Below are 11,856 nucleotides of genomic sequence, written 5' to 3'. Positions count from 1 at the left end.
TATACAGTATTTGTCCTTATGGGACTGAGTTAGTTCACTTAGCATAAAGCTGTCCATTCCTTCTCAAGTTTTGTAGTACTTTTCAAAATAATTATTCCTGCATGCTGTATAGTATTCTATCATGTGAATGTACCAAATTTTCTCAGTTTATTAAATTATGGTTGAACATTTGTGCTAATTCCATGATCTTGTGATGGTGAATGATGCTGTGATGAACATTGGTGTTCAAATCTTCATGAAACCTATTTTTAAGAAGATTTATAAATTCAGATGGGATAAATTCGAAGTTGTAGTTTGGTTCTGTGGACTGTTTAAGTCTTCTTCAGCATTAGTTTGAACTTGCACATAGTCTGTACCATTGTCAGCATATGGCCTCATTTTGACTGCTGATATTTGAGCTTCTCCATTGGACTCTTAACATAGTTGTAGTCAATATGATCCCCGTGCAGTCCATCGGGTGAAGTCCTATACATAGTTTCTCTATGTGTTTCTTTTTATTTTTTAAAAAATTATTTTTTATTTTATTATTTATGTGTGTGTACCATCAAATCAGATCTGACTAGTACAGGAGGAGATTGCCCCTCTTTCTCAAGCAGAGCATCTGGTGGATTTGAACCATGTACCTCTGGGATTGCAGTGCAGCTTCTTGCCACTAGGCCACCAGAGCTCTCTATGTTTTTCTTAAAAAAGATATTTGCAATGAATAAATCATTTAACAAATGAATAAATCATTGCTTCTCTAGCCTTATTTCTATCACCAAGTCTGTATTTTCCAACTTGCATCGCAGCCAATTAACAAGTTAGTAAAAGTTGGTAGAAATGTTCAATTTCCTCCTCTTTGGCTTTAGTTGTTGTTGTATATATTTAATAGTGATATGGACATATCTTCCTTGTAAGCACATGGATAGTATCCTATTGCTCACAGCATTGTACTTCAAGATAGATCTTGAAATTGTCTTTTTTTAAAATTTTATTTTATTTTCTTGTTTGTGTACAGTCAAATCAGATATGACTGGTACAGGAGGAGATTGTTCCTCCTTTTTTAGCAGAGCATCTGGTGGATTCGAACCGTGCACCTCTGGGATTGCAGTGCAGCTTTCTGCCACTAGGCCACCAGAGCTCGCCTGAAATTGTCTTTTAAACTATCAATGAAACATCATTCTTCCTCAATTTTTCAGTACTTTCTACAGAAGATCAAGGACTGCAATCTTTAATATGGATTACATCTCAATATCAATAAAGTAAAAATCCTCACCACTGGACCAATAGGCAACATCATGATAGATAGAGAAAAGATTGAAATTGTCAATGATTTTGTTTTACTTGGTTCCACAGCCAAAATCCTTGATTGCGGCTGTTGGGATACCAGAAGACACATTGGGAAAATCTACTGTCAAGAATGTCTTAAAAAAAGTCTGCAAAGTACTGAAGAGCACCAATATCAATTTAGAGACTAAAGTGTGCCTGATTCAAGCTGCAGTCTTTCCAGTCACCTGCTGTTATTCGTCAGAGTGCTGGACAGTGACTAAGGATGACAGGAGAAGAAGTGGTGTTGGAAAAGAATGCTGATTATCCCATGGAGTGCTAAAAGAAATCAAGCAAAACCCAAATTTATAAGTCTCGGAGAAACTGTAGCCAGATTATTACTTGAGGTCTAACAAAGATGGTGAAGCTTCATCTTACATATTTTGGACATGTTGTTAGGTGAGGCTATTCCTTGGAAAGGGACATCATGTGTGGTAAGGTGGAGGATCAGTGAAGGAGAGGAAACCCCTCAACAAGATGGATAGAGTTATCTGCAGCAATGGACTCAAATGCATAAGTGATTGTAAGGGTGGCACAGAACAGGACAGAGTTAAAATCTATTAGTTATAGGGTCACTATGAGTGGTACTCAACTCTACCACACTTAACAACAACAATCAATTTTTGCTCTGAAATTGACCAAACATACAAGGATAGATCAGAGCTCCCTGTAAATATTGTGTAATTTATTTTCTTTTACTTATTTTTTTTAGAAATAAAATGGTAAATTAAATATTTTATATTCTTTCTCTATGGTTCTTTCTATATGGTTACTTTATATGCATTTAGAAGAAAGACATTACTTTGAAAATAGGTGCCCTAGAATATCCCATTTTTCTGAGTTATAATTATGTTGGTTTCCAGAAATAATACAGTATCCTTGATGGATTCGTGCCTACTTTTCACTTTATCTCTCAAAGATGCTATCATATCTTCCACCCCAGTCCTAGATACCTAACCTGTTTATAATTTATTATTCTTTGATTTTTATTTTCAGGGCCATCAATTTATTTACTAGGTCCTGTAGTGGGTGCTCTTTATTGGCAAAGATGGTGAAACTTCATCTCACATAGTGTTGTCAGGAGGTGCAGTTTTTGGAAAAAGACATCGTGCTGGGAAAAGTGGAGAGCCAGAGAAAGAGTGGAAAAGAGATTATCAACAAGATGAATTGAAACAGTAACTATAAAAATGGGCTGTAATTTGTCGGAGATTGTATGGACAGCACAGACAGGGAAAGGTTCAGATCAGTTGTTCATAAGGTTGTTATGAGTTGTAATTGATTTGTTGGCACCAAATAGCAATAATTATGTACATACAGTGCTAGTGCTATGGAACGGAATAGTGTTTCTTAAACTTTTTTGAAATTCACTATTCTTTAATTACTCATTCTTTTATTTCCAGTTCTTTTTTTTTAAATTAATTTTAATGAAAGTTTACAGAGACTTTGAATTTCCATTCGTTCATTGTTGCACTTTTCTCCCTGCTCAACCTCCTCCCCTAGTTTGCTCTTCTCTTTGAAAAGTAAAAGAAAAATTATTTCATTGTTCTACAATCCTTCCCCCCAAGACCACTCCACTATGAAGCCTTCATTATGGACTCATGTCATGATAATAATACCTAATCATATATCCCTTTTAAACAGTTATCTCCCTCATCTGTTTCAATACAGTGTACATAGTTTATCCCATCTTTTTCAGTCTCCTCAAACCCTGATGTCAGTTATGTTTAACAATAGTGGCACTATGCAATATTTGTCCTTTTGTGACTGAGATATTTCACTCAGCGTAATGTCCTCCAGGGTCACCCATTTTGAATAATATTGCATGAGTTACTTGTTTTTCAATGCAGCGTAGTATTCCATTGTGTGAATATACCACAGCTTCTCTATCCATTCGTTTGTTGATGGACATTTAGGTTGTTTCTAACTCTTTGCTATTGTGAACAAAGCCACGATAAACATGGGTGTGCATATATCTGCTTGGGTGGCAGTTAAGGTTTCTTTAGGGTATATTCACAGTAATGGAATTGCTGGGTCAAATGGTATTTCTATTGGCACCTTTTTAAGAAAGTATCATGCAGCTTTCCATAGTGGTTGCACCATTTTACACTCCCACCAACAGTGAATAAGGGTTCCAGTTTCTCCACAACCTTGCCAGAATTTGATGTTTGCTGTTCTGTTAAATTTTTGCTATTCTTCTGTGGTGAGATGATATCTCATAATTGTTGTGATTTGCATCTCTCTTAGAGCTAGGGATTTTGAACATTTCTTCATGTTTTGTTGGCCATCTGACTGTCTGCTTTGGTGAAGGGTCTGTTCATATCCTGTACCCATTTATCAATTGGGTTGTTTACCTTTATCTTATTGTGGTACTTGAGTATTCTATAAATTCTAGATATAAGTCCTTTATCTGACATGTTATTACCAAATATTTTTCCCAGTCTGTGGCTTCCCTTTTTACCCTGTTGTAGAAGTTTTTGGATGTGCATGTGGATTTGATTATTAGAAGGTCCCATTCATCTATTTTTTATCTTCTCCTAGTTGTAGATTGTTTCTTAAACTTTAATATGCATTTAGGTAATTTAGAGATTTTCCAGAGTGAATATTCTGTGATGATTTGGCATTTGGTCTGTGATTCTTCATTTTTAATAAGCTCCCAAGTGATGGTGATGATGATGCTATTGGTCTATGAAACACACTTTACATGAAAAGTTGGGTTACAAAGATGTATGTAACCTGATGTCTGCCCTTAAGGGGTTTATACTATAGATAAGGATGAATATGGGCACCAAATATCAGACTTATACTACTGTAGCTTTGGTGTTTTGTTTTTGATTTTTTTAGCTTTGGTGTTTTGCGTATTGTTGTTGTTTTATTTTTAGTAACATTTTGGCCCTGTGTTAATTAAGGTGACTAATATTTACCTGCTTTCTTGGAAAATGAGTATATGTGACATGTATTTAAAAACTTACCTGTTAATTCCGAAGTTTTGGTCTTTGCCTGAGCGTCAATATATGAATCTATTGCATTACAAAAGAGCTTCAGTGGAACAGTGATTATAATGCTAGATTGCCAAGCAAAAGGTAAGTGGTTCAAACCCACTAGATGTTGTGCAGGAGATAGATGCAGCAGAACCATAACGATCATAGCATTGGAAACTCAGTAGGGCAGACTACTCTATCCTATAGTGTTTCTACGAGTAAGAATTTACTCAGTGCAATGAGTTTTAGCTTTGCAAAACTAAACTTTTTGAGATATTATACTGAAATTTGTACTGGGGTATCTTGTGGCAACAGAAGCCTGAGAGTATTTAGAATAGAAGAACAGCCTGGGCATGTTAGAAAATAAGTTGGGAGATAGTCTTAAGAGCTAGAAACAATTTACCACGCAATTTAATGATTAAACATTTAGGATCTAATTAGGTAGGAGTTCTGGGTAGTGTGAGACATAACATGTTGGGCTGTTAACCAAAAGTTCAATTTACACACACACACACACACACACACACACACACACACACACACACACACGTATATAATGCTTCTTGAGGAGTGACAGGCAGGTATGAGGACTCCAGGCACTTGTGGTGCTCTTTTTGCCCCATATGGGGGTTGACAGAGTGGACCTGCCAGATGAACTGGGGGTCTGGGACCCAGAGTTTTCCAGCATTTGGGCAAGCTGGGATGGTAACATACTGAGAGGTTGTGCCATACCTAGGGTCTTGGGAGACTTAGTGTGGGTTGGAGCGCCCCAATTAAAGCAAGCTTGGAAGGAGAAGTGGCATCCACTTCCATAATAGCTTGCCTCCAGAAACCCTATGAACCTGAAGAGAGGATGAGAGACACCCAAGTGTTGAGGACTCTCCTTCATAGGGTCACTATGGGTCGCCTGCGTCTCAACGGCACTTAGCAACATGTATATAATGTCATACTAGCTAAAGGAAGTATATTAAACAATTTCTATTTTTTTAAAAAAGTCCTGTTTGAATCCACAAGCTGAGAGTGAAGATGGACAGTCTCCTCATATAAGGATTTACAGTTACAGTAACCTGACGGAGCGTCACTATGAATTGGAGTCAAGGTGATGACAGTGTAAAACAATATGTACATAATATGACCCCAGAAAGATTCCTGAATGACAAGGTTGTGAGCCTGATACAGCAAAAAGCCCAAAAGGATGTAAGAGAAGAGCTCTATTAACCTGGAAATGGACCCATGAAAGGATTAATCTTCCATGATAAATGTTCCTGGTCCACAAAGAGCTGAAATGTGTTATGTATGCTATTTTGGGAAAATCCTATCCATCACTGTTGACCCATAATAGCTATCCATCTTTTATGCTGACTGGTAAAGATCTGTACCTGCCACCGATGTCAGCTGTATGACTGCTTGATCCCAAATAATTACAGCAGCTGGCTCTATCACCATATACTTTCTCTTCTCTAGGATTTGCCTCCTACACATACACACATGCACACATACTCATTTCCTCTTTGTTTGAAAGAAACAAGAAATGCCAGGAATGCTTCATTAGATTTGCCTGCCAAACTTAATTGAGCTATTAGAATAGAAACTTTCAAGTTTTATGGAAACTTTTATTTAATACTGACTTTATAAAGACACTCAAGAGAGCTCTGGTAGCCTAGTGGCAAGAAGCCATGCCACAATCCGGAACATGCGCAGTTCGAATCCACAAGATCTCTTGTGCCAGTCAGATCTGATTCGATGGTTCACAACAAGGAAAAAAAAAAGAAAGAAAGCTACTCTGTTAGATCCCTTCGGAAATAGAAATATACCAAAAGTCCTTATCTTTTGAGAAGTTACATAACCCTTTGCAAAATTCACTCGAAACAATGAACTGAATCTCACCTTTGCAAGAAGCCCTGGTGGGGTGTGGTTAAAACACTTGGCTATTAACCTAATCAGTAGCAGTTTAAACCCTTATGTTGCTCCTCAAGAGAAAGTTGTGGTGATGTGTTTCTTTAAAGATATACACCCTTGGAAGTCCTTTAGGACAGTTCCCTTACACACATTCTACAATAATAGTCTTATACAGTCTTTGCCCTTATGGACTGAGTTAATTCACTTAGCATAATGCTCTCCAATCCCTTCCAAGTTATGTAGTAATTTACAAAATCATTGCTCCTGGGTGCTATGTTGTATTTCAATGTGTGAATATATCATAATTTTTTAATCTATTTGATTGTGGTTGAACATTCAGGCTGTTTCCATATTCTTGAGATAGTGAATAATGCGACTATGAACATTGGTATACAAGTCTCCATTTGTGCCTCAGTTCTCATTCTGTCAGGGTATATTCCAAGCAGTGAAATAGCTGAGTCTTAGGGAATTCCTATGCTCAGCTTTCTGAGTACATGCCAAACTACCTTCCAGAGTGGTTATATCAGTATACAATCCCACCAACAGTGTATAAGAGTTCCTATTTCTCCACATCCTCTCCAACATTTACTACTTGCTGTCCTGTTAAACTTTGTCACTGTTAGTGGGGTGAGATGGTATCTCATTGTGGTTTTGATTTCCATTCCTCTTTCTGCCAGTAATTTTGAGCATTTCTTCATGAGTCTGTTTGCCATCTGAATATCTTCTTCCAGGACATTTTTTTTACATGTCTTTTGCAGATTTTGTAATTGTGTTAGTCTTTTTCTTGTGGAGGGCCTGTAGGATTCTGTAAACTCTTTTATAATCTAATTGTGTACAGAGTTACTCAGTTTCCACATGGATGGTTTTGTAAGCTTTACCCTCCTGTGATTAATTTTTAGTTGTATGACATTGTAATCTGTGTTTTGTTTTTTAAATTTGTTGAGGCTTGCTTTGTGTCCTAGTATGTGATCGATTCTGGAGAATGTACCATGTGCGCTTGAGAAAAAAGTGAATTGAGTTTTAGTCTGGTGCAGTACTCTGAATACACCCACTAGGTCAAGTTGGCTGATTGTATAGTTCAGCTCTTTTGCATTTGTGTCAAATTTCTTTTGAGTTGACCTATCTTATGGTGATAGTGGTCTGTTGAAATCTCCTACCACTATTTTGGTGCTGTCTTTCTTCAATTCTTTTAACCATTATTTTATATATTTTGCAGGTCTATCATTTGATGCATAAATGTTGAACAAAGTTATGTGTTGGGTTTTTTTAATCTATTGTGCCTTTAATCAATATATAATGCCATTCCTTATCTTTTATGTTGATTTTCATTTTGAAGTCTATTTAATCAGAGATTAAAATTACCATGCTGGCTTTTTTGGTGGTTGTCATTTACTTGGTACTTCCCCATCCTTTGATTTTGAGTCTGTATTTCTCTCCATTTTAAAAATGTCTCTTTTTTAAAAAAAAATTATTTCATTATTTTGTGTGTGTACCGTCAAATCAGATCTAACTGGTACAGGAGGAGAGTGTTCCTCCTTCTCTAGCAAAGCATCTGGTGGATTCGAACTGCTCACCTCTGAGATTAAATATGTCTGTTTTAAAAAATTAATTAATTTTATTGAAAGTTTACAGAGACTTTGGATTTCCATTCATTCATTGTTATAATTTTTTCCCTGCCGAACCTCCACTCCCCTCCTCAGTTCACTCTTGTGTTTGAAAAGTAAAAGAAAAATTCTTTCATTGTTTTACAATCCCTTCCCCCAGGTCCACTCCACTATGTAGACCTTGTCCTGGACTCCCATCATGACAACAATACCCAATCATATATATCCCTTTTAAACAATAATCTCCCTCATTTCTTTCAATGCAGTATACATAATTTATTCTATCTTTCTCGGTCTCTCTCCAACCTCGATGTCAGTTCCATTTTGCAACAGTGGTACTATGAAGTATTTATCTTTTTGTGACTGAGATATTTCACTCAGCATAATGTCCTCCAGGGTCACCCATTTTGAATAATATTTCATGAGTTCTTTGTTTTTCACTGCAGCCTAGTATTCCATTGTGTGAATATACCAAAATTTCTCTATCCATTCATTTGTTGATGGGCACTAGGTTGTTTCCAACTCTTTGCTATTGTGAACAAAACTTCAATAAACATGGGTGTGCATAAATATATCTCTTGTAGGCAACATATTGATCTTTTCTTTGTTTTTAATGCATTCTGCTCAGGAGGAGGATGGACAATGGCCTCTTGTGTGATTAACTGACTCTGAAAACCCACCAGAGGGTCAGCTGTGGGTTGGTTGCGACTTTACAGTGCACAACAACGATCTATTATGTTACTCTTTTTTTCTTGATTGGCATGTTTAGTCAATTCAAATCAAGTATGATTATTGTCAGGCCAGGTTTTACTTTGCCATTTTGCCTTGTTTCTTTTTTGCTGTTGTTTCTGGTTACTATGATCCATGCACTTTCCTTTGGCATCTGCATGTAAAGGACTTCACTTACAATTTCTTGTAAATTTGTTTTCACAAAATCCTTAAGTTACTTTTTTTCTGCAAAAATCTAATTTCTCCTTCATATTCGTTGAAGAGCTTTGCTGAGTTTAAAATCTTTGGCTGGCAATTGTTTTCTTTCAACTTTCTGTATATGCCATCCCATTATCTTCTAGCTTACCTGGTTTCTGCTGAGAAATCAGAACTTAATCTAATTGTTTCCCCTTTGTAGGTAACTCTTTGTTTTTCTAATGCTGATTTCAGTATTCTATTCTTTTCTTTTAATTTGGAGAATTTGACTATGATATGACTTCATGTTTTTCTTTTTGGGTCTAGTCTGTTTAGTAGTCACTGTGTTTCGTGAATATGGATTTCCCCATTCTTCAAAATATCTGGGAAATTTTCTTCTAGTACTTCTTCCACAATTTTCTCTGTGATTTCCCTGTCACTCCCATGCTCTGGAATTCCAATCAAATGTAGTTTGTTCCTTTTGATGTTATCTCACTTGATTCTAATGTTTCCTTCACATCTCATCTCTGATTTTTCATTGAGGCTTTTGTCTTCCAGCTCATTGACTCTGTTCCATCTCTTCAGTTCTACGTTTTTGTCCCAGCAGTGTGTTGGATACTTCTACCATTTCAGTCTTTTTTTTTTTTTCATTTCAGTCTTAATATTCTGGATTGTATTCCATGCTTTTCTATTCTTTTCAGTATGTCTTGTGATGATATTTTAAGTTCTTGTACCTCTTTATCTATACTATAAATTCTTTTTTCAGTTTTTGCATTTTCTTTCATAGCTGTTCAAGTTGCTTATCATCAATATGTGTGTTTTTTTCTGGACTGTTGCTTTTGGGCATTTGCTCTCTTAATGACTTCTATTGTTTCTTCTACCATTTGCATCTTCTTCTGTAGCTGTTCAAGTAACTCCACATCAACATATTTCTTCTGGTTCTATCTCAGTATTCATTAGCCCTGCCTTTTTAAGAGAAGGTTTATTTTGTTTTTTCACAATGACTGAGGCAGGCTGCTGCTTTCTTGACATTATATGAATCTTTTCTAGGTAGATACTAGGTTGTTGTAACTATATAATGACACAAAGTATGGCAATGTTTTGTGAGGGACCTATACATTTGTGTCCCCCTTTTGGGAAAAACAGTCAACCAGGTGCTGAATGACTGTTACCCTTTGGAAACCGTGCCTCCATCCGGCTTCCTCTACTCAGACTTAAGAAATCCCATGTGATGTATCTAGACAGCAGTGTTTCTTAAGTAACTGTGATATTGGTGCTCCTGGCACTGGACAGCCGGGGCAGCAGCTAGGCAGACTCTAGGTGGTGAGGTAGTAGGGCGTCCAGGCGACAGAGGCAGTAGTCTAGTGCTTTGGGCAGGACTGCGGTCTAAAACTACAGCTCCTCAACCTGCAAGCAGTGGTTCTATCGCTGGCCAGGGTGTGAGTATGCCTCAGAGTGTGAGGTTGGCTGCAGCCTTTAGCAGACATTGGAGAAGTGGTGAGGAGAAGACATTGCTGGGCCAGCCATGCTACACAGGCCTTGGTGTCTTTCTTACAGTAGAGCAAAGGTAATCTATAGGATTACTTTTAATCAGAATAAAAACTGAAGACAACAGGTGAAGAGCCATGTGTTATTTACCTTAGTATTACTAATATCAATAGGAGAAATGAAGGGAGCTCTGGTACCTTAGTGATAAGGGGTTGTGCTTCCAGCCCAAAGGCACATGATGCAAATCCTCTAGATGCTCCGTGGGAGAAAGGCGGGCAGTCTCCTACCATGTGACTTATTGCTTCTGAAACACTCCCGGAGAAACAATTATGGGTCAGTCCTGACTTGATGGTACATAAGAACAACAGCATAGAAGAAATATAGGTTTTGCGTGAGTACAGTTAAGTATTCTATGAGGTCCATTCTTCTCACTGTTATCTATATTTTGTAATGACCAAGTAATTGTTTGACTAGAACAAGATGACACTGCATAGGTTAAAATCAGGATAAGAATACAGACGATTATGTCCTTTCTCCATAATGACTCAATCTGTATGCTAAGCAAATAATTTGAGAAGCTGTACTTCATCATCATCATCATGAAGAATGTGGCATCAAGATTGGAGAAAGACTTATCAACAGCCTTAGTTATGTAGATAACTCAACCTTCCTTTTAGAAAGTGAAGAAGACTTGAAGCACTTACTGCAAAAGATCAAAACCTTCAGTATAGATTCATCTTAAGAAAACAAAAATCTTTACTATTGAATCAATAGGCAACATGGTAGAAGGTGAGAAATTTGAAGTTGTCAATGATTTCTTTTTACTTGGATCCACAATCAACTTCCATGGCAGTAACAGATAAGAAATAAAAAGAGGTGTTGCCAAGTTGAGATACTTGAGAGTGAAGCTAATTAGAGAAACAAAAGACTTACAAAGAAAACTACAGAATATTTCTTCAAGACATAATGAAAGATCTAAATAAATGGAAAAATGTGTCCTGTTCATGGATAAGAAGACTCAATATTGTGAAAATGACAATCCTATCAAAAGCAGTCTGTATGTTCAATGTAATCCCAATGAAGATACCAAATTTATTTTTTCAAGGAGATCGAAAGATAAACTGTCAAGTGTATTAGGAGAATAAAGAGACCCCAGAGGAGCAAAGCAGTTTTAAAAAACAAAACTGAATTGAGAGGCATAGCACTTTGTGATTTTAAAACCTACTATAGAACAATCCCAGAGGTACACAGTTCAAATCCACCAGATGCTTTGCTGGAGAAGGAGGGACAATCTCCTCCTGTGCCAGTCAGATATTTGAGGGTACACACACGTTGTTGTTGTTATGTGCCGTCGAGTCATTTGTGACTCATAGTGACCCTATGTACAACAGTCCTAAACCCTGCTCTATCCTGTGCCAATCGCACTGCCTCTGATACACCCATCCCAATTACTCTAGTCACTGAATCAATCCACCTCATAGAGGGTCTTCCCCTCCTGTGCTGCTCCTCCACCCTCCCAAGCATGATGTCCCTCTCCAAGGACCTGTCTCTCCTTACAACATGTCCAAAGTATGTCAGACAACGCCCCAGAATCCTTGCCTCCAAGGAGCAGCCTGGTTTAACCCTCTCTAGGCTGAATCTGTTTTCTTGGCAGTCCATGGTACATTCAATACTCTTCT

This window comes from Elephantulus edwardii, unplaced genomic scaffold (assembly GCF_000299155.1).
Source record: "Elephantulus edwardii isolate Elephantulus edwardi_28Jun2011 unplaced genomic scaffold, EleEdw1.0 scaffold00165, whole genome shotgun sequence".
NCBI classification, from domain to species: Eukaryota; Metazoa; Chordata; class Mammalia; order Macroscelidea; family Macroscelididae; genus Elephantulus; species Elephantulus edwardii.
Note: the sequence above shows the minus strand (reverse complement) of the source record.